This window comes from Zerene cesonia, chromosome 7, assembly GCF_012273895.1.
Source record: "Zerene cesonia ecotype Mississippi chromosome 7, Zerene_cesonia_1.1, whole genome shotgun sequence".
NCBI classification, from domain to species: domain Eukaryota; kingdom Metazoa; phylum Arthropoda; class Insecta; order Lepidoptera; family Pieridae; genus Zerene; species Zerene cesonia.
Genome location: NC_052108.1, coordinates 2026093 through 2049762, shown reverse-complemented (window position 1 = coordinate 2049762; position 23670 = coordinate 2026093). Strand labels below are relative to the sequence as shown.

At 31.9% G+C, this 23670-nt stretch overlaps 1 long non-coding RNA gene across 1 annotated transcript; it reads right to left on the bottom strand.

Moving 5' to 3' along the window:
* Positions 1–1699: 1699 nt before the first annotated feature.
* LOC119828346 lies at positions 1700–21791 on the bottom strand. Its single transcript, XR_005287763.1, has 3 exons — positions 21678–21791; positions 14396–14424; positions 1700–1962 (listed from the first exon to the last, which is right to left on the bottom strand). It is a non-coding gene; the product is annotated as an uncharacterized LOC119828346 (long non-coding RNA).
* Positions 21792–23670: the final 1879 nt, after the last annotated feature.

Here is a 23670-nt window from a genome sequence, read left to right as displayed (position 1 = left end):
TTCGTTAGAGATTTTAAGAGTTCTACGTAAAAACATCGAAAATCACACAATTTTACTTTAATTGTATTGATATAAAGGACATTTAAACATAAACGTAATGAGTAGGCATAGGAATGATTCCGAACTGATTTAATTGATTGTTCGCTTTTTTGCATGTTAAAAAGGTTTCCGATGTGGTTTTTATAATTCAACTAGCCGCTCGTCCCGGCTCCGCCCTGGTAGGCCTCGAAGAGGAAAATAATGAATTAAACCCTTTGACACTCACACATAACGTGGCTTTCTTTAGCTCTTTACGATATAAACAATAATCCGTATAATCTGTGCAAAATATTACAAAATATAATTGACATTGTAACCATAAGATATCCAATAACAGACAATCTACAAGTCTCTAGAATATTACGACTGAAAGTTAAGATGAAAAGTAAATACGCATAATTGTCAAGTCAAGTCCAAAGTTCCATATTGAAATAAATTAAACAAACTTCACAGATAAACACACTATATTCTTTACAATCAGATAACGCGAATTGAATTTCATATAACAACTTTTCACGTAATTCTCAGAATTGCCATTTAAGTTCAGATCGGAGATTTATTGAATGTTTTGTTGTGTGCCCATATAAGGTCGCAAGAGAACGTAAAAAGCTAATAGTTAACCAATGTTTGCTTATAATGAGAATAATATTAGTTCGAATCGAGTACACAATAAAATTTATAGTCTATTCGATTCGCGTTTCACTGTGTTTCATATAATATGTATCGAGTAATAATAAAACAATTTTAATCGCTATAACGATCGCAAATCCAAACATACGCCATTGGCAGTTCCAAAAAGTTCCTACTGAATTCCTAATTTGTTTTGACGTTTCTAAACGTACGACCACTCTTCCCGCCTACTAGTTGTGAGTTCCAAATTCGAAGGGTGCGCGAAATTCGAACTATATGGGACAGATAAAAAATAATTTAAGCCCTGTTCACACAGGGGTTATATTCGATTGACCGATTAAACGGTAGTACCCACTACCCACTGGTTGTGTACGCAATCGAATTTTCGCATAACTTTTGTTGGGATAGACCCCTCAATTTTTTGCCCTTCGCAACCCGTCCGTAATGTTTGAGGGTTTACCCTTATAAACGCGTGCCATACAATATTCCACAAAAACTCATACGTGACATATCAATAACTTGAATGTCAAAAAATAATCTTTATTTATTAACCATCTTTACAACATTGTTTAGAGTAAAATTCCTGTGCATATTTATGGTTTAAAGCATTGACTTTACACAACGTTTGTGCTAATTACTCACAAATTATTTGATACGTGTATTTATTTTAATTTCAATGTATTATTAACATGACACTAAACGACACACCTATTCAATTAACCCTAACCATCAAATCAGCCAATGGAATAGAAAAATCCACACTAGAAAGTGACTTGTCAATCCACAATAATTATCTATTAGAAAATACATAACAATGCACAAAGGCCATTGTGTTATATACAATAGAGTGACTCAGTACCGAAAAGACAATGCGACAGGCATCAGTCTACGATAAACCTACGTGATGGAAAACATAATTCTCGAAATCTCAGTTCTGCATGTTATAGATTTTGTTGAGCACGTCGCATTTGATGTTAGACAAGTAACGTCTATGTGGTTGGAAAAGTACGCTGTCAAAAGCTGGACACGTACAGGGAGTAGGAAAGTCGAATATGTAAGGTTTCCCAGGAAAACACAAATAAGATATAAGTTATAAGTAGTTATAAGTTATAAAATTTAAGATATAAGTAATCTTTGTATAATGAATGTGATATAATTTTAGAAAAGGAACGCAATTATTTATAGAAGGTAAATAGCTGTGGCACCGTGTAAAGATAATAATAAATACAGATAAAACAATACTCACAGTTTAAAAACACCAGCTATTCACTTTCGATCCGCAAGTTGAAAGTCCTGAAACAAAAGAATCAAATATAAACAACGGATCATAAAAACACTATGAATGGGTACAGATAACAAAAACGAAATCGCCGAGCCATCAATCAACCGTGCGTTTTTTGTGCTGCGTTCAAAAACCTATGACCTTGCTCAATAAAGATCAGTGTGTCCTAGGTTGAAGACATTTATTTATAATCTGCGATGTTATTGCGAAGTTACCCTTGCTTTTTGCCACCGATCATTCATCATTCATTTCTTTGAGTTATCATCTTTAACATTTAAGGCGTATTTGTTATAATCATACCTACGGAACTGATGAACGCATATATATCATTGCAATATAAAATGCCTTTTGAATTAACATAAAAAGTTTACAACCGCATTCGGGTTAACGCCCTCGCAGACATTTGTATATCTACAGGAAAACTGCAAAAACATTTTACGCACACGCTCATAATCGCACTATAATAAAACGCAAATAAAACGTGTTTACGAAAACATCTCTCGTCTCAAAATTATTTGTTAATCGAGCCAAGGTCGACGGTGACAATACATCCCGCAACAAACAAATTACGTAGGTACCTACCCACTGCAAAGTGCAAATTACTCTCATTATGTTTCGTCGGTTCAATAACCTCTGTGTCACATTCAGCAGTTGTGACGAATCCGAGTTTTAAGCGAGAACAAAACACATTTATGTATTATATAGGTGTTATTATATTTATAATAACAGAATTTTGAATATATGAAGCAAGCAATTATACAATCAAATAGTTCCAATAAATAATATACCACTAGATTTGTATTATTAAATAGTAAATACGTTTTATACAAAAAGTAAATATTATTGGTTTGAATTAGTTTCTGTCTAAAGACAGTTTTGTGATATCACTAACTTATATATATTTATCTATTTCATATCCGTATCTTGCATTAGTTTTTGTCCCAATCGTATCGCTTTACTATAGGTATTCGACAGTATGACTCACAGGGCACTATTTTTGCACCGATGATATTGCGTTTTTATACGTGCAACGCCCGCCGTGACCTAACTGACCTAACTCATTGTTAGGCCCGTCCTTTTTTGCATATCAAATCATAAACTATATTGCTCACAGTTCCAACTAAATAAAACCTCCATAATGACACGATCAATAGACGAACTAATGCAAATTCGAAATTTAAATGAACTTTTGAATTTCGAAACGCGTCCGTCACTAATGAAATTGCTTTTAAAATGGCCTAATAGTTATAAACTTGATAGGAGTATTTTTAAACGTCTATATACATTAAGTTTATCGTTGCTTATATCGAAATAAAGGACGTTACCAGTTTAGGAATTTTCCAAATAGCTATTTTATCGTAATTATGCAGTTAATAGCGCGGAATGGCGTCCAAGAGATAAACTAATAGGGGAGGCAATTTTGTTATAATTAAAACCATAATTATAGACCAATTCGAAAATGCCGAGACGTCGTATCCGAGAATTATAGCCGTTTCCTAAATAGTTAAAGAAATTAAAACTCAATTTTTTAATTACTCATAAATTGTTAAGAAATATGGCAAGATAAATCTATAAGGACTTAACATATAATAATGGACATCGGCTTGTCTTGATTGACGCAATCCCGCATATGGATACAAAATGGGTTAATTACATATAACACATGTTATTCGAGTTAAGCGTAATTTAAATCTTCTGGAACGTTCGATCGTGGTGAGATATTGGAACATAAATGTCAATTCTAATTTTCCATAAACATAAAATAAATATAATTAATTTGTTTTGATGTAAACGAGGATAATGTCAGAATAGAGTTTGTTTAAGATCAAATATTTGGTATAAATTGCTGAGCATAACATGTAAAATTTAGTTTAAAAATTATATGTCCCTGCCTAATTAATAAAACAATAATTATGTTCCAAAGTAATTTAATTCCTTCGATATGTATTTAATTCTGTAAAGTATATTATAAAGTTATATTGTATTGAGTCAGAGAAAGCTTTATCATAATATTTGGAACACAATATCCACATTTCTAGAAATGAAATGAACATTCAACAATAAAACATCTAACCGTTGAAAAATACCTAGATGTGCGTATAAGGAAACTTTCAATAGATCATTCTAGACGTTAATTACTATTAAAACTAACTAGACAGATTTGGGATAAATACTTGAAATATACAAGAAAAACTATAGCTCGAGAGTTTCGCAAAAATGCAATGAAAAAAAGAACTCGTTCCTAATTACTGCCATAATGGAAAATGTGACTGGTAATGTATTTGAAAAAGTTGCTGTAGGTTTCTTGGGAAGTGCTTGAATAATATGTACCTATCAGCTTTCTTTGGAAATAAATTATTGCGATGTCGGCTGGAATGAGTCGGATTTTCATTTTTCAATGTCCTTTACCGCGGAAAACGATTTACTTAGATTCTAGTGTTATTTATTAATTTGTTATGGCAACTGAGCTTGTGGTTCGCCTGATACCACCGCCCATGAACATTTGCAGAGGAAGGGCCACCGGCCGCTTTTAAAGAGCAAAGAATAAGGAAAGGATTGACGACGGTAATAAAGGAATGTAGTGGGAAGGGTATGAAAAAGGATACGGGCCTCCGGATACTCGCCGAACAAAACACACACTACTATTTCACGATCTTCTGTGAGGATATGGTACGTACCCGGTGCGAGCTGGTCTAATTCGTGCAGAAGCATCGACTTCAACTCAGAACTGTATTAGTTGCATATTTTAATGAAATCATTAATGCTATAGCCTTGTTATGTCAATGACTCAACAGGATACCTTTTTGCCTAATTTCCAAAGAACGAATTATCCACGAGACGGATCTTTCTGGGTCCTTTTTATATTTTTATCTTAATAAAGCAATTTTATACACAAGTCTCGCTTGTATTTTCGTTTGTTCCGTGAGCGGAACATGTGAACTACATTGTTTCATTTGAAGTATGAAATTCCATATTTAATTGTATAACAACTGTGATGAATATAAACGATGGGCACACGTGTTTCTGATAAAATCCCCATGTTATGGACATACATATGCTTATTTATATTTCTCCGTCAACAAGGCGAAGCTTTCGTAAACAAATATTCACTCTCACGATATTTTTTTAACAAAAAAATTAACTCTCAAGCGGAGAAAACAGGTGTTTTGGACGGTGTCATGCAATACGTATTTATAAAAGGAATTCATGAGCGATCACTTGGCAGATTTTAGTATAAATATACATTGCTGCGTGTTGACATAACAATATTAATTAATAATTGTGAGTCATACGAAATTAGACTATGTTGAATTCAATTCATTAAAATCATAAATTACGACGTGTCTTTTATGACCAGCTGTGCCGTGCGGCTTCCTGTATTAACTCGTACAAACAAACAAACAACTCTTCAGTAGCATATACTAATACATAATAGATCATAATTAATTAACGGATTCTCTTAACATATCAAATAAATGGTATAAGTTTATTGTCATTAATTTATTTTGTGTTTCGGTATAATGGTTCAAATAATGGTAAGAAAACGATGCAAGCACTTGACGTAATTCTATCAAGTCTATCTTACTTATCTGTATCACTATTTATCTAAAACATTACCTGTATAAATTGTCAACCTTCCACATAAACACGTCCAACGGCAGGTAGGAAATCTACAAATTAGTTTACAGCAAAAATGTCGTTAACGCCGTGTACATAAGAATCAAATTACTATAAATCGAAGCTAAAGACACAATTTAAAATTTTTATCAGCGTACGATTGGTCTGGGAAGCCTGTGACAAAAACTAATTAAATTAACCGGCTAAAGTGGATGAATAAAGATAAAGCTTATCTTTAATTAATGTAAAAGATTCGCTTACTTGAGATCGCCGGCAATAATTATTGTAGAACTTAGACGACTAGATTCTATAATAAGATACAGTTCTCTTAAGAAAAAGCATAGATAACTATAAATATTAATATGGACATGTATTTATATTTAGCAGACAATTAATCTGAATTTTCAAAACTCGTTCTTATATTGCCATATATTACCGATAACGAAATGCATAATAATTTTGAAATTTACTACAGGCAATTTTTGTAAAAAAAAATTAAAACTCATATGGCTGACAAAATTATTTCTTTGACATTTCATATCTATATGATTTAATCAATTCATAATATGTAATTTGTATTTGCTCGTAAGCCTGACATTTCAAACTTTACGACTAGCGTGACCACAGACTGAAATATTATACACTCCGAATAGCTTCGAGTTTTAAAGCTCATATTTTAATTTGTAACACAACACCCAAATACACAAAAACATTTGTCCAACCGCCTAGCTATCCATAACACGACATAACTGGGCTTATCATCTACATTCGAAGTTTAAAATTTCACTTTTCCAAAAAGTAACCTGATAATGCCCATAACGTGGAAACAGTATGGCGCATTCACTCGGTTGCCTAATTCTATTCAAATATCGAATTTCGAATAACGTTCTTAAAAAAGTTGCCCGTAATAACCCTTCTGCTATCGAATTATCGTATCTTCCAAATTCGAATTTCGAAATTCAAAATAAATATAACCTATTTTTGTGCGGCGATACCTGCACTCAAGTTGATTTGGAGCGGTTCGAGATGCGTTTGGGTTGAGGGCACACTGAGTGGAATTAATTTGTACGATCTATGAAAAGATATACTTTATTGATAAAATTTTAAAGCACTATATACTAATTTGAGCCAGATTGTGATACGTCATATAATTACATGTGTTCATATATTATATTAAGACTTAAGAATTGGTTTCTAAATAGCCAGTCAAAACAATTTTCTAAGCTTGTTATTTATATAAGAATCAATAAAACAATGTGTATTATTAAACCATATCTCTACTCATGTTTAATAATAAGAAATACTATTTTAAATGAATACTTAGCAATATTACGATAACAAGCCCATTGTGCATCAAGCCTACATCCACTCGTATCTCAACATTTCAAGGGATCGTATTATTTACATTTTTTGCCTCAAATGTGGAACAAAAAAGGATAAAGAATAAATTTGAACGCTCACCAAATGTCCCTACGACAGGTTGGATCCCGATTTATTTAATTTTATATTATGAATGTAAGGCCAAGATTAAGTAAATTCTTTTAGATTAGGAAGAGTTATGCGACCTTCTTCTACGTGCGACCTTTTTTTATAAATTACAATAGGTAGGGAAGTTTTTATTGCGGATAATGTTTTTTTTCAGTTCCATTTTAATAGTAGTTTATTTAAGCATTTATGCATAAGAACTACACACTAAATTTAAATGTCATATATGTAGAGGGATAATTATTAGTGAATATACATGATACTGTGAAAAATTTCTTCAATTTTAGTTACATTTTTAAATTAGATTGAATAGTCTTAAGAACAAAAAATTATTGAATACTCTGTATTGTTTTCATTGTACGATAAATATGTAGGTGGCATCGACCTTCATTGTGTTTCGATGAACAATATAAGCGGTACATATCTACATACAACATGACAGAAAACAACCTACTTTTAAACTCCGCAGACGCCTATCACCTCACGTACAAACAGCAATTTGTATCGACAATAAAATATCACATACTAAATTACACAAAATTAAACGTAATAACATTTTAAATTATAAAATAAACCGATACACGCGATCTTCCAAACAAGGCAACTTAATTAGCCCGTTGCGTTCGCGCACGAAAAAAGTGAATTTAAAAATGGAAAAGCAACATGGCGTCTATGGCGGACCGCGGAGGCGTCATTGGCAATGCGCGCTGTGATGGATCACAGAGGGCCCTCGTGGCGTGACTGCTTTTATTTTATTAGCTGGTGCTTAGTGCCTACGCTCGAGGATTAAGCGCTTGTGTGTACATTGATGACAACCGATAGCGTGCTTAACTGGAAACCACCAGTGTGCCTTTGATTCGCCGATAAATAGTGATTAATTATGGCGGGAAACCGCTGGTTTGTTTGACGGAGGTGTTGCGAGATTATCGCTGCTTAAAAAGGTTGAATAGAATTAGAACGAGTTACTTACAGTACGTTATTGAGAAAATCATAGTTTAAATTACTTGCTTAAATATACTTAAAGATTTTAAAACGAGACGAGTTAAAATATGCATCGATTAATTATTATTATCTTTGCTTAATCTCGATCAAAAATTTCTCTTTATGTCGGCGCTTTGATTAATTGGAAACGTTGAAATTTTAACATATCAATTGAAATACGCCCCGAGATCGTCTCGGATTCGATCCTACATACATCGTAACGAGTATCGAGTGAAAATTAATAAATCGACTCGATTAATATCTCGCTTTAATTAAGATCATCGATTTTATATTTTATGGTCACGAAATCAATGAAAACATGTAACGCCCAGCGATAAAGTTAGTTAAATCATTTTTAATTGATGCTGTCATATATGTTATTTATTACATCTAAAACTAATCTATGATCTATATAAATATCAGCTTATGGAAGTTACGTTTTTAAATAGAAATTTAACACAGTACTTAAAGAAAGGAACATCTCATCTAAATATGTAGCCAACAATTAGGTAATTAAATCTATGATATAGTTTTAGGAAGATTAAAAAATTATAACATTTTACATAAGGATAAAATAACAATCTCATACAGTAACTGTGTTCTAAGAAGAGTTATTAAGTGCACGAGTGTTGTTAATTAGTCACTAATTGATCCGTAACAACCTATACACATGTAGTCACCGAGGCATGGTCCTTCGAGGCTTCCTCAATAAAATATAGGTGACAATTGAGCCAACGCAGACCACCCACGCTGATTGGTCGCTTGTACCTTTGTAATGTTTATTAAATAAGTATATAGTGTATTATGTGTTTATATAATTGAGTGGGTAAAACCATGTTTTAAATTGACAAGTTCCTTCATTAGAATAGCATAATTTTTATCTCAAATATGCAGAGTATTGTCTTTAGTACTCTTCTTATATATGAGTATTAGAAGACTAGGAAAAAACTGCAGAAGTAGAGGACTCCCTTAACAAATGAATATTTATTTCTATTCTCTTCTATATCTATTCATTATTTTATTAGTAGGTTACCACTAAACAACTTAACTAATTAGTCGCGGTCAGCAATACTTGAAAAGGGACCATTTTATGCATTGTATCAAGATACATGTAACTTTATAAAGACTGATAGCGATTTAAGTTTGAGCTTTTTTCATCCAATCCCATTCAATTGCAAATTCGTCCAATCGTCTCTTTCATTTAGAAACGGCATGGCAACAAACCACACACATAACGTATGGTAAATTGCCACCAGAAAATTTACGACAGCAATAAATGTTTCTTCAGTCTTAATGTTAACAACTCGGCGGCATGTGATCACTTAATTTGGTACAAACCGCTAATTAATTTTTACGATAATTTCACGATATAACAACCCTTTATGGTGTATTCCAACATTGTAGTTCATTCCTACTTCATATGTTTATTCTACTTAGCGTTTCTCTTTATTTATTTCTTGGCTAAAGGTTTGCAAAAAGCCGTTTAATTTAATTTGCGTAATATAATTATTTTTATGAGCATTGATAATTTGTTCGTGGATTGAAATATCGATAAACAAGATAATTTGATTTTACATGTATGGTAGAATATTTTAAGTTTGATATCCATTTTTTGCCCAATTAAATAGCTATTATAATATATTCTTGCAATCGCCGATAATAAACAACGTTAAGATTATTCGAGTTAATTTTAGTTGTATTCGAAGTACCTATAAAATTAATGATTATTGTTTGTAATGATTTGTTGCATATTATTTTTTAAGATTTTTTAAAATGAAAATTCCCGCCACATTCGTTTAAAGAATTATAACAACAACAAATTATTCAAATCAAATAAAGCAAACGACCTTTTAATTTGAACCGCAACCTTTTCATAAAAACGAATAGGTTTTTTTGTATAAAACTCCAAAATTATTAACGTTGGCAATTACAGAAATAAATTGCATATTTTTTTGCTAACAATTATTATTCTCATGATTATTTAAAATTTTAGATCCAAAAACTGTAGATCTTTTTGAAATTTTATATTATTAATTTGAATAATATCTAATTACGAAGGTGCTTTTCATTAAAATAGAAGAGTTGATAACCCCTCCATACAAAATGTTTATTAATGTAAATTTTAAACTAACTACATAAATATTTCTAAGTATATATTATTTTAAATGAAATATCATTTGTACAATTTATTTTTATTTAAAAGTATTCTACACATTGTCCATTGTATCAAACAGAACTATCCATAACTATCTAATGAAAGCAAATGTCGAAAAGAAACATATTTCAAATAATCTTCACAGACATGTTTTTTCAGTTTCAACTCTAAAGTCACGAAAAGCGCGGGAATGCTGACAAATCCAACAAAATGGCGCCAAACTAGAAACACAGCTTATAAAATACAGATAATAATAATTTTAATGAACCCGTTCGTTAGCTAACAATGGTGTTTAGCATAAGAATACCAACAGCTGTGGCATACCGCTCGCTGTAGGTACGATAATTTGTTACGTATTTATAATGTGTAATAATCCATTTTATATTATAAGTTTTAGGAGCTAACGAACCTCTGCATACATTTTAGTGTAAAAAAGAAAATAATAAATACCTACATCCCATTTGAAAATATCTATACAAATTTATAAGTGGACATACTTTGTGAATTTTTGTCATGTCTATTTTTGGTTATATTCAGGTCCAAATATACGCTTCGATAATAATAATTTGATAAGCATAAATTAAATTCAACAATTTTACAAATAAGCCTTGTAATTATTAACTTTTTGTAAACCCATCGCAATAGCAGACATTGCATAAAGAATGTAACTTCGATTCCCTACCCCCTACTGCTGGAAAAAAATGTTCAAATATTGATTTAAATCTTGTCAATCATATCTATGTATAATATATGTATTACAAAGATTAATATACTTATACATTGATACGTTTCCTATAGTTCACACAAGCTTTGTTTGATAGAACTCGATACCAATGCATGAATCCTGATTGTTTCATGATTATTGTCGTCTTTTCTTTTATACCACTAAGAATAAAAACTCTTTTGATATGTAAATCAAATCATAAAGAAGGATCTGAACTATAAGTTTTTTTTTAATGTGTACAACGAATGATGGGGCACGTACGCATGTTTTATTATATTCGATTAAATCACCTTTGTTTCTGCCTGATATTTAAATGTCCAAGTATCTCACTACCCCTCATAGGAGGCCTGTATCCCTGCAGTGGGAACATATATGGGCTGATGATGATGATGAAGTATCTCACTCACTCAAGGCTTTCCAATCAAAATATATAAAATTGTGTTTAGTATTTAAAACAATAAAAAGCCTGCTATATTAAAACCTATACACACATTTTAAAACGTTCCAAAGTACACATATAGAATTAATGAGGATATATATATATACAATGCAGAATAATAATTTCAGTTTCAAAAATAATCTAATTTAACAAAAGATAAGATAGATAACTTATCCTTTTAATGTTTATTTTGATAATATACTCTTTAATTTTACATTTTAAATAATGGAGATAACGAAAAAATATGATTATCTAGACCTTTATATATGTGGGTTTTCATAAAGAAGATAGCTAGATTTGCCCACTGGTTTTACACGAAATGTTTGTTATTATTAGTATTAGTGTACTTTTTAAATAGTCACAGTAAAGCTAATTATCAAAATTATTGTATATGTTACCAACATCCTAATATCAAGAATACAATGATTTCCGATTCGCATTTCTAAACGAATGCATTACTTCAATGCAACCTTGATCCTTAATATTTAAAAAAATATATCACTAACATTGTTCTCACATAAATTACAAGCGAAGCATGCACATCTTTGGGAATGAGGAACTAAACAATACGGCAAATCTTAATAAATGATCACATTCAAATAGGGTGCAAGACATTTGCCTAACCCTTTTAACGCGACACCTGGCCGCTTAGGCCCGCGGAGTCAAAAATCTCCTTTATCGCATTAGCATAATATTTATAATATTTACAATGGGATGCTTCATTCAAAGTAGCTCTGATTCCTCTTGTATTTGACATACGGCAGCTCGTTATTGTGTTACGAGATAAGGGAGTCGATAACAATGGATCACTTTTGTGATCGCGGTTTGTAAGATTCTTTGAAAGGTAACGTAGCTTAACTAACAAACCGACTTGGGCAACAGAACATACATTCCATTTCAAATTTCGAATCGCCTCCGCCGGTTTCGAATCAAGTATCAATTAACGTCTACTAGATTCAATTTAATACCCTCTAAGTTATTAAAATGTTGGCTTTACAATCAATCTGATATAAAATATCACTGTTATTACTGCAGTTACAAAACTGGATTCGAATTAACGATGTAAAATAGACGCGGTGTGAATACAAAATGGAAAGTAACGAAACGTATTGCTAGGTCCAAGATATCGATTGCATCCTTCGGCCCAATTCCGACAAAAAACCTTTCATGCCGACAATAGATACCGACCTATTGTCTAAAAACCGTCAAATGATACGCATTAGTTTTTTGCCGCGTTATGAATAGTTTTAAAACAGGAAGGATGTGAAAGTCGGGGGTATTGAAGACACCGTATGGCGGTGAAGGGTTAGGGGTGTGTTGGACCGGCTGTTTGATTCAAAGAAACACGTATAATGGATAAAACATTGCATTCACGAAAGAAATATTGCGACCATTAATTTTGATCAACTGTCATAACTATTTCTTCGGCAAGTGAATTGTGTAACTTTTTTATTGGTACTATCAATGGAGTTTATCAGAATACAGATAAGCACAATCTCGAAAGAGGAAATGTCATCGGAGGTTACAGATAAAAAACGATAAAATAAAGAAAGTTATGACATAAGTACCTTAAAGAGGAATTATATCTTATCGAATTCAGGTGGCTTTTACTTAATATTAACTGTCATCAATCAACTTTCTCCTTGAAGTTTTCACAATGATTAAATATTTGTCACGGGTTATTTGAGCGAATCATTGGGCCCCAAGGGTCATAACTTGAAAATACATGAGCACCAAGTTTTTACTCACAAATTGATTCTTTTAAGAACATTACATATAGCACTGTATTTATATTGGATAATAGACTTTTACTTTTTTTTTACTATTTAAAAATAAATATTGATTAATATTTTGAACTGTTACATAGATAGACTCAATACGTCTCATATCTATGGTAAGTATTGAAGAGCAAATGAAATAAATTTCTTTAATTACGTAGGATAACATTGTTAGATAACTAAAAAGATGAAATAAGTAAGAAAACATCGTTTTTTATGTACTATTTTAATTGACTAGCGGTCGGCTCCGGGTTCGTCCGTGATACATACAATCTATAGTACTCAGGGATCATGTACACATACATCATCGGTGAAAAAAAATTAAATTGGCCAAGTAGTTCCTGAGATTAGGACATTCAAACGAACAAAAAGACTTCATATTTTTATTATTATTATATGGAAGTATAGATGTACGCTGAAATAATCTTATTTTGATGAGAGCAATATGCCGCAGGAAAACAATGTTATTTACAATAATAACGATGTACATATTATAAATAACTTTCCGACAAGATAGCGTTGTGTATACTATTTTGGTATAAACAAAGACGTTAGGTTTGACCTTTATGTGCAGAATATAGGAATATAAAATTGTTCTTAATTATTATACACAGAATATTTTATTTAAATTTTATATTCAGTACAAAAAAATTATACAAAGGAAATTGTTTTTTTTTTGCCCACAGTACATCGGGAAATATTTAATTATACGGATAAATAACTGAATAAAATGAAAATAGCAAAAAGCAATTATTTTCTATGGTTAAAGAAAAAATAAAAAACTATGTTAGTCCCCTTGGTAATACGAGGAAGACATTTCGCCTACGCCGTGACCGTGGAGATTGTTTTCTATAGGCCCTAGGTTTGACAGACTCATACATTTGAGTATAAGCAGCTTCGATACTGGGCCTCGCGGTGATTCGAACGCGATGCTCGCGAGTTGTAAGTCCACTATTCAGACTACAACGCTAACGCAACAATCAAGATGGAATCGAAATAGTGTATTATTATAAACGTATAAATTACTTACAATATTTTTTTACTAATTGTAACATTTATGAAAATACTAGGTGACCCGACAAACGCTGTTCTTTCTGCCTTACTCTTATCGTTTAGGCCTTAGGGGTATAAATATTTGCCGATTCTCCGACCTACGAGATAGACACATGCACATAAAACAATGAGAATCGATCCAGCCGTTTCGGGGGAGTGGTAACTAACATAGTGATACGAGAATGTTATATACATAGATATAAAAATTTACCTTATATATCCTCGTACGTTTATTTCCACCTGCAACAAGAAAAAAACATTGATTATAAGTAATCAATATAATTCTATAAAATCAGTATTATTCTAATATATTCTATTGCCGTTTTAATATGTATAAAGTAAACGTGTATTAATAGTTGACTGGCAATTCCTGATTGAAACAGATTACAAGTTTATAGTTGTAATAAAAAGTTTATTTCTGCCTTGTATTTTATATTAATATTGAATATTATGTATTTCAATCGTACACAGATATTATATGATTCTATTAATATTGTGGTAGGTAGCAGTAAATACAATTAATTAACCTTTTAAATGAAACATTCTTAGAGAAGTTGAACATGACATTTGACATTCTTATTTTGAATTGATTTTTAAATACTCGTTCAGATTCATAGAGCAAAAAACAATACTTAAAATGTATTAAGATAAAAAAAAAATAAAACACCTCTACACTTAAGATTTGCCTGTAACATATAAAATATTCAAAACATGTTTCAGTTCAGGAAAACAGCTAGAAATAACGTGTAACTTTAAATTATTATCATTTAAAACTGGCAACCAATCTCATACGCCATCCATCTTTGTCTAACTCCGCTTATCGGTTACAGATATCTCAGTGTTGACGAGCCATTTTATTTATTCATGCGAAATATTTGCATGAAACTTTTCTAGGGTTAAAACTGTGTTCGCGCCATAATCGGGTTGCACCCGCAAACAACCGATTATTCATCTTCCATAATTTTTACATTTTTTTAAAATGGCAACACTGCCGCAGCATAGATTTTCTGACGTTTGTTGTTTATGGCCGCATTTAAAATTTAAATATCGAACGAGCCGCGAAGTGAAGTTGAAATGTGTTCGATTTGATGAATGTAAGTAATCATGGATATGACATGTTTGCAAAATAATTGACCAACGATATTTTTAGTTAATTTAAAACGTAATTGATATGAAAAAATATCACACGTAATTGAAAAAGTTGAAAATAATTATATTTTTAAGGATAGGAACAATTAGTTATTGTTTCAAGCGGAAAATATGAAATATAAGGTGAAAATTAATATCGATAATGATTACAGCGATCTGATCACGCAACGGTATATCGAAAAAACTGTTTGCAATGTTTAAGTATAGTTTATGAGCCGTGTAAAAATTGCATTTAGGACAAAAAGTTGTTTATTAAACGCGGAAGTTTCAATGTTACATTGTTGCTGCTGTCTTGTACAGAGGCTTGTCATTTGCGTCGATTTGTTCCATCAAGCGTTCAGAGTTAATTATGGCTTATTAAATGTGAGAAAAATTAATTGTGCAATAAAAAGGTAATCGAATATAAAACTTCAGTTTTCACCAAGGAGACCTTAGGTCTATTGCTATGCAATACATAAATATATATAATAAAAGCAACAATAATTTTAATAACGATTACACCAAAACTTTATCCTGTCAAACCGGGTTGTCGCTTCTATGTATTCGAAATTCAAAATTTTGAATTTTATAGCAAATCAAAGCCAGCAATAAGTCCATTACGAACGGAATCTGACTCAGCTATTAAATCAACGATAGGCGTCATTGTCATTGATGCATAATAATTTTATGTAAATCACTTGGTATCATAAGCGGGTCGCCTTGAACTTAGCATTTTACTTCGAGATAGCAAAAAACCTGAACATAGGTACATGGATTGTTAATTTAATATTCTAATAAATATTGACTGATAGCTTCGCAGTTCGGACACGTGGAACATCAGTCACTATGAAATCTATTGTCTATGGAATAATATAGCTTGTGCTACGTAATCAGGCAACAATCATAGATGGAGTAGCAGTCATGTCAAGGTAACAGGAATAAAAGAATAGCATTTGTTAAGATAATACGATTTTAAAAATGACAAGTCAGTATACAATGTAGTTAGTGTAGATACTATATTTTAGAAACTTAATACATGAACTGTTGTGGATATTGAAAGCATTAACTAATGCGAGACAATCATATAAAACTTTATGCGATTTATTCTTAAGCAGAAGCAAATTCTGGCGGTACAAAGGAATAATAGAGACATTTATAGCTTTTTCTTCAGAAGTGTCCCCAAAGCGTAACACAATTTCAATAGCATTTTGACAAATACAAAAAACTGCTTGTTTTTTATTTAAAAAAATGTAATATCAAACCGCGTTTCTAACGTATTTAAACACCTTGATTAATTACTGAACTGAAGAGCCCCTTAAGATCAATTAATGGGATACTGTGCCCGCAATCCAACAATAGTTTACAAGTATTTAATGTTCCCAAGTGTTTCCATTGTGTTTTTTGTGGGATACTTACGGTTCTACTTTGACATTTATGAATTGCCCGCTACTTTACGATCGTATGTTTTGACAGTTTCAATGAATTGTTACTAACCGTTGTTGCACTTCAATTTGCGTTTTTTTTTGTTATATGGGTTCGTAAAATTAAGTTTTTTTCCCAAGATTTGGGGAGACACTGTTTTGAGTTACATTACCTACAGCGTATAATGACTATTGTATCTACATAATACAAATTGTGATTAGTTGTATATTGAATAAGTTTTATATCTATTGCGATTTGATTTCAACGATTACGATTAAGTATCTAGATAATCAAGATAATTACAATCAATATGTAATTGGAAATCATCTTACGAGCAATGTGGTAATATTTTTCGAATGCCATTTGATTCACCAACATGTGTAACATACGTCGACACATTATCAAACGGAAAACGTCCATGCAAATACCTACAACGTATTTATCATGACATACAATGCCCTTGTAACGAGATGAATAAAAAAACATAATATTCACATCAAATATTTTAGGCATACAATCAACTCAACAAAATTGCCAACGTTCATGTTCCTAGTTTTTAATTGAAAAAAAATCTTAATGTGTCAAACGTCACAGTGACAGAATTCTTCAGCCTAATTGGGCTTTGCATATTCCAAAAAAAGAATGCAAACAGAAATATGAAAAAAAAACAGTTACAGATTATACAACAAAGTCATAGACTAAAAACGTGACTAAATGTCAAATTGTACGTACTTACGTTAATAATATTTATACGTGTGTATTTACATTATATTAAAACGGTCGCTCGTGTCTATTCCCGTCCATGAGTCACAGCTAACGAACTATCCGACAAATGTTCACCATTTTGTTGTTAACAGACCATAAATTAGGGCTATCATAATTTTAAATTAAATGGAAAATACGCTGTAATATATTTAATACTTGAACTATACTACCAAATAACAAACCTACTATTTTTGTGATCACATATTTTAATCCTCTTATTTAATAGATAACTGTGACAAGTATTAAATTCTCATTACAAAAGAGTTATTATCCGTATCCAACTCAAACCATTTACAAGTATCAAGAATTAGTGTCACTGTGAGATAGATATTATTTCATAAATTACTTGAAACGTTAAAGAATTACGATCGTGGTATGAAGTGGACTTGGGGATATTAAACGTTTTCAATATAACAGAACCGTAACTAGACAAATTTCAATTTGAATTCATAGACAGTTAGAAAGGGTTGAAAACTAGATAGGTTACTGGAATAATGTACCATTTAAAGCACTATTAGGCACGTATATGAATACTATTACTTAGAACAACTTGACTCATGATTCTTTATGTAAACTCTTTACAAATAAGACCAAACCCTATCCAAATGAATATCTATTATTTTAAATAGAAAATTATACAAAAATCATATAAAATCGTAAATAAAATGAGCATTCAAATAATGATGAACTAAAAGATACGTTGTTTATATAAATTTACTTACAGAAACACAACACACACGCAACACTTACGCACGATGGTAAAGACTTTAATAAGCCTCAAGTAAATATACCTCAGTAGAACTAATTTTCATGAACTCGGTTATGCAACTTGAAATAATTGGCTCACTTCCACTTGTCAACGCCGTGAAATTAAACGTTGGATTGTCAGAACATAGAACGTTATACACCTTATTAGGAATACAACTAACCCAGTAATTCGAGTGTATTTCAGATATGTGAATGGCGCGCTACGGCGGCAGTTAAACTCAAAAATTACAAGGAAATTGGATGCAATTTATTTTTATAACGCATGTGGATGAGGTTTTAAAATAACGATGTGGAAAGCCGATAAGTATAACAGTTAGGAATTGCGGAAGTCTACAGTGCAGAGAAATCAGAACTGAAATTATGGGAAATGATGATGCGAGAACGATCTGATGTTACTTGATTTACTTCAATAATGCGAATGCTTGTGCTGATGAAATATTTACCTGCAACGCAATCATTGTTGGCTCTGTTCGCGTTTGATTTTACCAATGTTTCAGGGGATTTGATAAAATTACCTTAGTCTTAATGAAGATAACATTGCTATACAAATAAGGCTATATTACCTAAGGTTAGAGCGGAGTAAGTGGCACTTAATGTAAATAGTCTGAGAAGAATGCAATTCTCAATTAAACGCAAACTGCGAAGCAAACATTTCCATTTAACTATAACGTCTCCCATAAAATGTCTTTTGATAACTTGTTGCCTATCTTGTAACACATTCTATAATAGCAATCTAATTTGACCATTAATACTAGATAGGTTTTAATCCCACTCTTAGAGTACCTAGCTTTAGTTAATTTGTGGTCAATAAAAGTGCTTACACACATTACAAAGTATGCTGAGATTCATACACACATAATAACTTCAATTTTTATGCAAGTTAATTATGTACTTCTAGGTAGTTTGCCAACAAACTCGCGCGTTAAAACAAAAAGTTTTCTAACAATGTTGTGTTGGATTATGCATTCTACAATGCTACTAGATATTTCTAGCTGCAACTAAAATAAATTCAAGGTCGGTAATCGAACTGCCACGCGCTGTTAATAGTTATCAATGCAAACTAGAATCTAGATAAACGATTTGTTAATTTCTGGATATATCCATCACGGTTTAGGACTTATAATGTGCAGGGCAAACCTGAACCGAATGGAACACGGCAACACAAAAATAATTATGTGCAAATGACATTACTTATTCGGTTAAGAACCTATGGGGCAACAGTTAAAATTCATCATTAATTCAAGAATTAATAAAGTACCTGCAATATGTCAGCAGAAAAACAAGGTAAACTGTTGGTTCTTTAGTCACTATTCAAGTATTTAATGACGATATAAAGGTCGGAGGAAGGTGTATAGCATGATCTGTAGGTACATTGACATCATCACGATATTAATTTATTACGAAGCGAATGCAATTAACGGCTCAGAGGTACTAAACACGCCGAACGATGTTGAAAATTTTCGTAATACTTCCTCATGTGCCTCGGGCGGACGATAAGAGGTACCCACAAATAATAATTAGGAGTTCGGAATCGAAGGGGCCAAGCAAGAGTAACGATTCCGCCTTGTCGCCGGAGGCGTTCTGTATTATTAATAACAAAATGACCACCTGATTTATATCTTACTTTCTTACCTCTATGCAATCTCCCACAGAGATTAGTTACGTTTCATTTATCTCAATGACTCTTTCATTAGCAATGTGCTACGCAACAGAATTAAAGAGACTTCATGCCGTTGCTTCGCGGCAAAGTGACAAAGTTACTGTACATGTGGTACTACAATGGACCGTGTTAGGTAAAGTGTATAAAATTGTGCAAAGACACTTAGCTCGAGGCGCTAGAGATAAGACCAAAACATCAAAGTCACGATAACGCTTGAGGCCAAATATACATAAAAAAGTCGCCCGCGGGTAAACTAAATTAATAATTCTGTTTAGTCTTGTAATAGAGTTTTTATTTTACACCCAAATTGGTCACAGATCGTACATGTGGGCGTTCAATTGTATTTATTGAGTTGGTACTGTTTTGTAAAATGTCTAATTTACATGATAAAATTAACGCACTATTTTGTCAGCGTTTTTTCAGAGTTCAATAAAACATTTGATTATAATAAACACTTTGCTATTACATGCCTATTAGGGTCGATCCTGCCGGACTCAAAAAAACTTATCGAACAGAATAAAAATCACCACGTAACAAGCAATTTCCTACAAAGTTATACGCGTGCATTTTTACAGTTCGCCGAGTCTGCTCTAATAAATTAATAATACGCCATTCGTTGAATATAGCTGTGAACCAATTCGTATCGTGATTATGGCCAGCTCTCGTTTCGGATTTAACATATAAATACCAATTATCTGTCAAGGCGTAAGCGGTATTGTTGATGACTACTAATCACGGGTTTCTAACAAATGACCACCACGTTTAAAGCAGTCGACCGTGTTTTCTTTTCAGAGAACGTTGTACTAAATATGGTGTGTTTCAATTCGACCAGTTAATGACACAATTTTTTTTTACATTATTTTTTTTTAATATTCCTACGTGCCTGTGTTTTATATGATATTCATATTTGTAACAGATAATTAATTTATAATCCAAGTACGAATGTGACAAACGAAATTTGAACGATATTTAATCTGTATCAGCGTATATTATCAAATCGTGTTTTAATAAAAAAAATATATGTATTTCATGTTTTACATAACTCTACCGCACATAGTAACTGATAAGTTGAAATGAGCGACAAATTTATGAATAAAATTATTTTGACGACAATAATTCTATTAAATGGATAAAAAAGGATACATAAACTTGTTTATTAATTAAGTTAATTATTATAAGAAAAGCTACATTACACTATGTCTGAAATTTCACGATTTTTTTTTGTATTTTTTAAAACATGACCAATGGATAGAAACGTTTAATTTTAATTATAAAACATACACCGTTTCGTATGTTTCGTGAATAAATGAAATTAAATGTTCAATATTCTTTATTAAAAGATTTTTAATAGATACCTTTAATAATACTCAAGATTTTTAATGGATTTACACAGCATGTTATTAAAACTTAAACAGAGTATAATTCGAAAATGTGTTAAATGAACTGATAGAAAAATATAAATTTAATGCGCACATAAAACAATTACAGGTCAAGAAGAATACTCTTAAATGAAAAATAGTTATATAATATTTTAATATATAATTTTTAAAGTACAGGTATACGCTGCTAACAGATAAGGGTCCTAACTCTTCGTGGCAACAAGATAAAATGCCGCGAATATTTTTATCAACAAAATTACTGTTACGAAGTGGTGTTTGAGCCATGTTTATGAATAAATATTTTCATATTGTTTGTTATTTTTCTTAACTAAATTTTTATGGAACTAAATTAAAAAAAAATCAAAACTCACCGTTAGTATTGATGACTTTTCCTAGATTTTCTAAATTATCATTTTTTCAGATAAATCAGATTTCGTCGAAAACATTTTCTTGCTTCCCAAAACTCCCGCACTAGATCACTGGCCGTCACTAAGTCGCGACTTCACAGGTTCTCAAAATTTGTAATTTCGATTCATAAAAATATTTATATTTGAAATTTTTTATCACGTTACTGATGTTAAAATCCATCGTTAAAAATCTTCTTTCACTGTAGTCAAACGGAAACCTCGTTGAATTTTCTCATAGATAGTTCTTATTAGCGTAGGGCCTTAGCATATGTTTAGAAAAAAAACAAATGATAATACGTGTTCGCGCGTCGATTGTCGCCACGAGAAGGCGCTACGCGGTGCGAGCATCGCCCGCGCCATACCAACGAATTGTGTAAACGCTCAGTTGGCGTCGGCGTCAGGCGGGGGCACTGCGGGGGAGGGTCGCCTCTCCGCACGCACACATACACCCCCCGTACACAGCTCCCATCACTAACGTTCCTATTTTGAATACGAGACGCGCGAAACTAGCTCCTATGCATTAGATATACGAAAGCTAGGGACGTGACGAGCGGACCGCGACCGACAACACTGGAATGTAGGTATAGAGTGAGAACACGAATTTTCCCGTACGAGAGCAAAGGATGCACGATCATTAGTAGTTGAAGCGCGTAACGCATGTGTGTCGTGAACGCTGGCGATAGAGCTCTAGTCACTAGTTTCGTAGTTAGTAGTGCGCGTAGAGACGTTTCGTGTCTTGAAATTTTATGAGAGTCGTTATCTATATTTTAAATCCGATTCTTTGTCATACATCAATTTAAGTCGAAGTAATCACTAATTGATTATTTCAAAGAGGTTCCACGTGGCGATCTGTTTACAAATGAGTTACGGTCTACGGCGGATGACTGATCAAACTTACGGCAAATATTACAAAATCGATAAAAATAAAACTCGTAGGTAACGGCTCTAAATTTATCTTGGAACATAAAGTGGTTGAACTGGGCAATAAATTTGTCAAAACTACTTTTGGTATCTCGTAGAAAAACCATCATATTATTCAGGCATAAATTAACATTAATGTGTGGAGTTGCGATTAGTGTTGCTTGCTCTTAGCAGTTTTGGGATATTCGACTGGTGGTAGACCTGTGCCCCACCCACACGAAGCGATTACAATATTAAATACATTTCTATAGTAACATTAGTATTCTTTTTATTGTGACCACTTTTGGCCTATACTTAATTATGTATTGTATTACAAATGATATTAATTCTATATCGTGTATTCGATACAGGTGTCTTTTTTTCTCATGATTTATTTTGGGTTCGTGAACAAATTTTGAATTTATAATGACGCTTATTTGGCTAGAAGTGATTCTTATAAGAATTTATTATTAGATGCTATTGATATTAAGCATACGAATTCTATTTTATCATGTTATGTGATATAATGACTTGACAATTTTTTTAGCGAATATTGGATGGATTATAAGGAAAAGAACCAGAAATCTTATAAAAAATATTAATTAAAAGTATCATAAGATAAGGGGAAAGGTTGTGAAGGAAATTGTAAATCTATGTACTTATAATAAAAAGATGAGAATTTTGTTTGAACGGTCTTATCTCAGGAAATACTGAACCGATTTCACACTCTTTCACGGTTTGATATGTAAATGATTTTTGAGTGCTATAGACTGCTTTGCAATGGATTTTTGACTTTACCTATTCATTAAATCTTATAGTCGGTAGATATTTTTCCAATATTTTTATAAGTGTATTTCAATTCTCAAATCGACTGATTTTCGCATTACACTGTCTAAGCATGTAAGCAATAATTAAAAATAAATATTTTTTTTCCCTCTCAAATATGTTCCTTAATAACATAACCATTTTACCCAATTTTTTTCAATAACGTCTCTAATATAGATAAAACAATATTAAAACTTCCTCAAAGAGTATGTTTTTAATTAAAATGATTAAA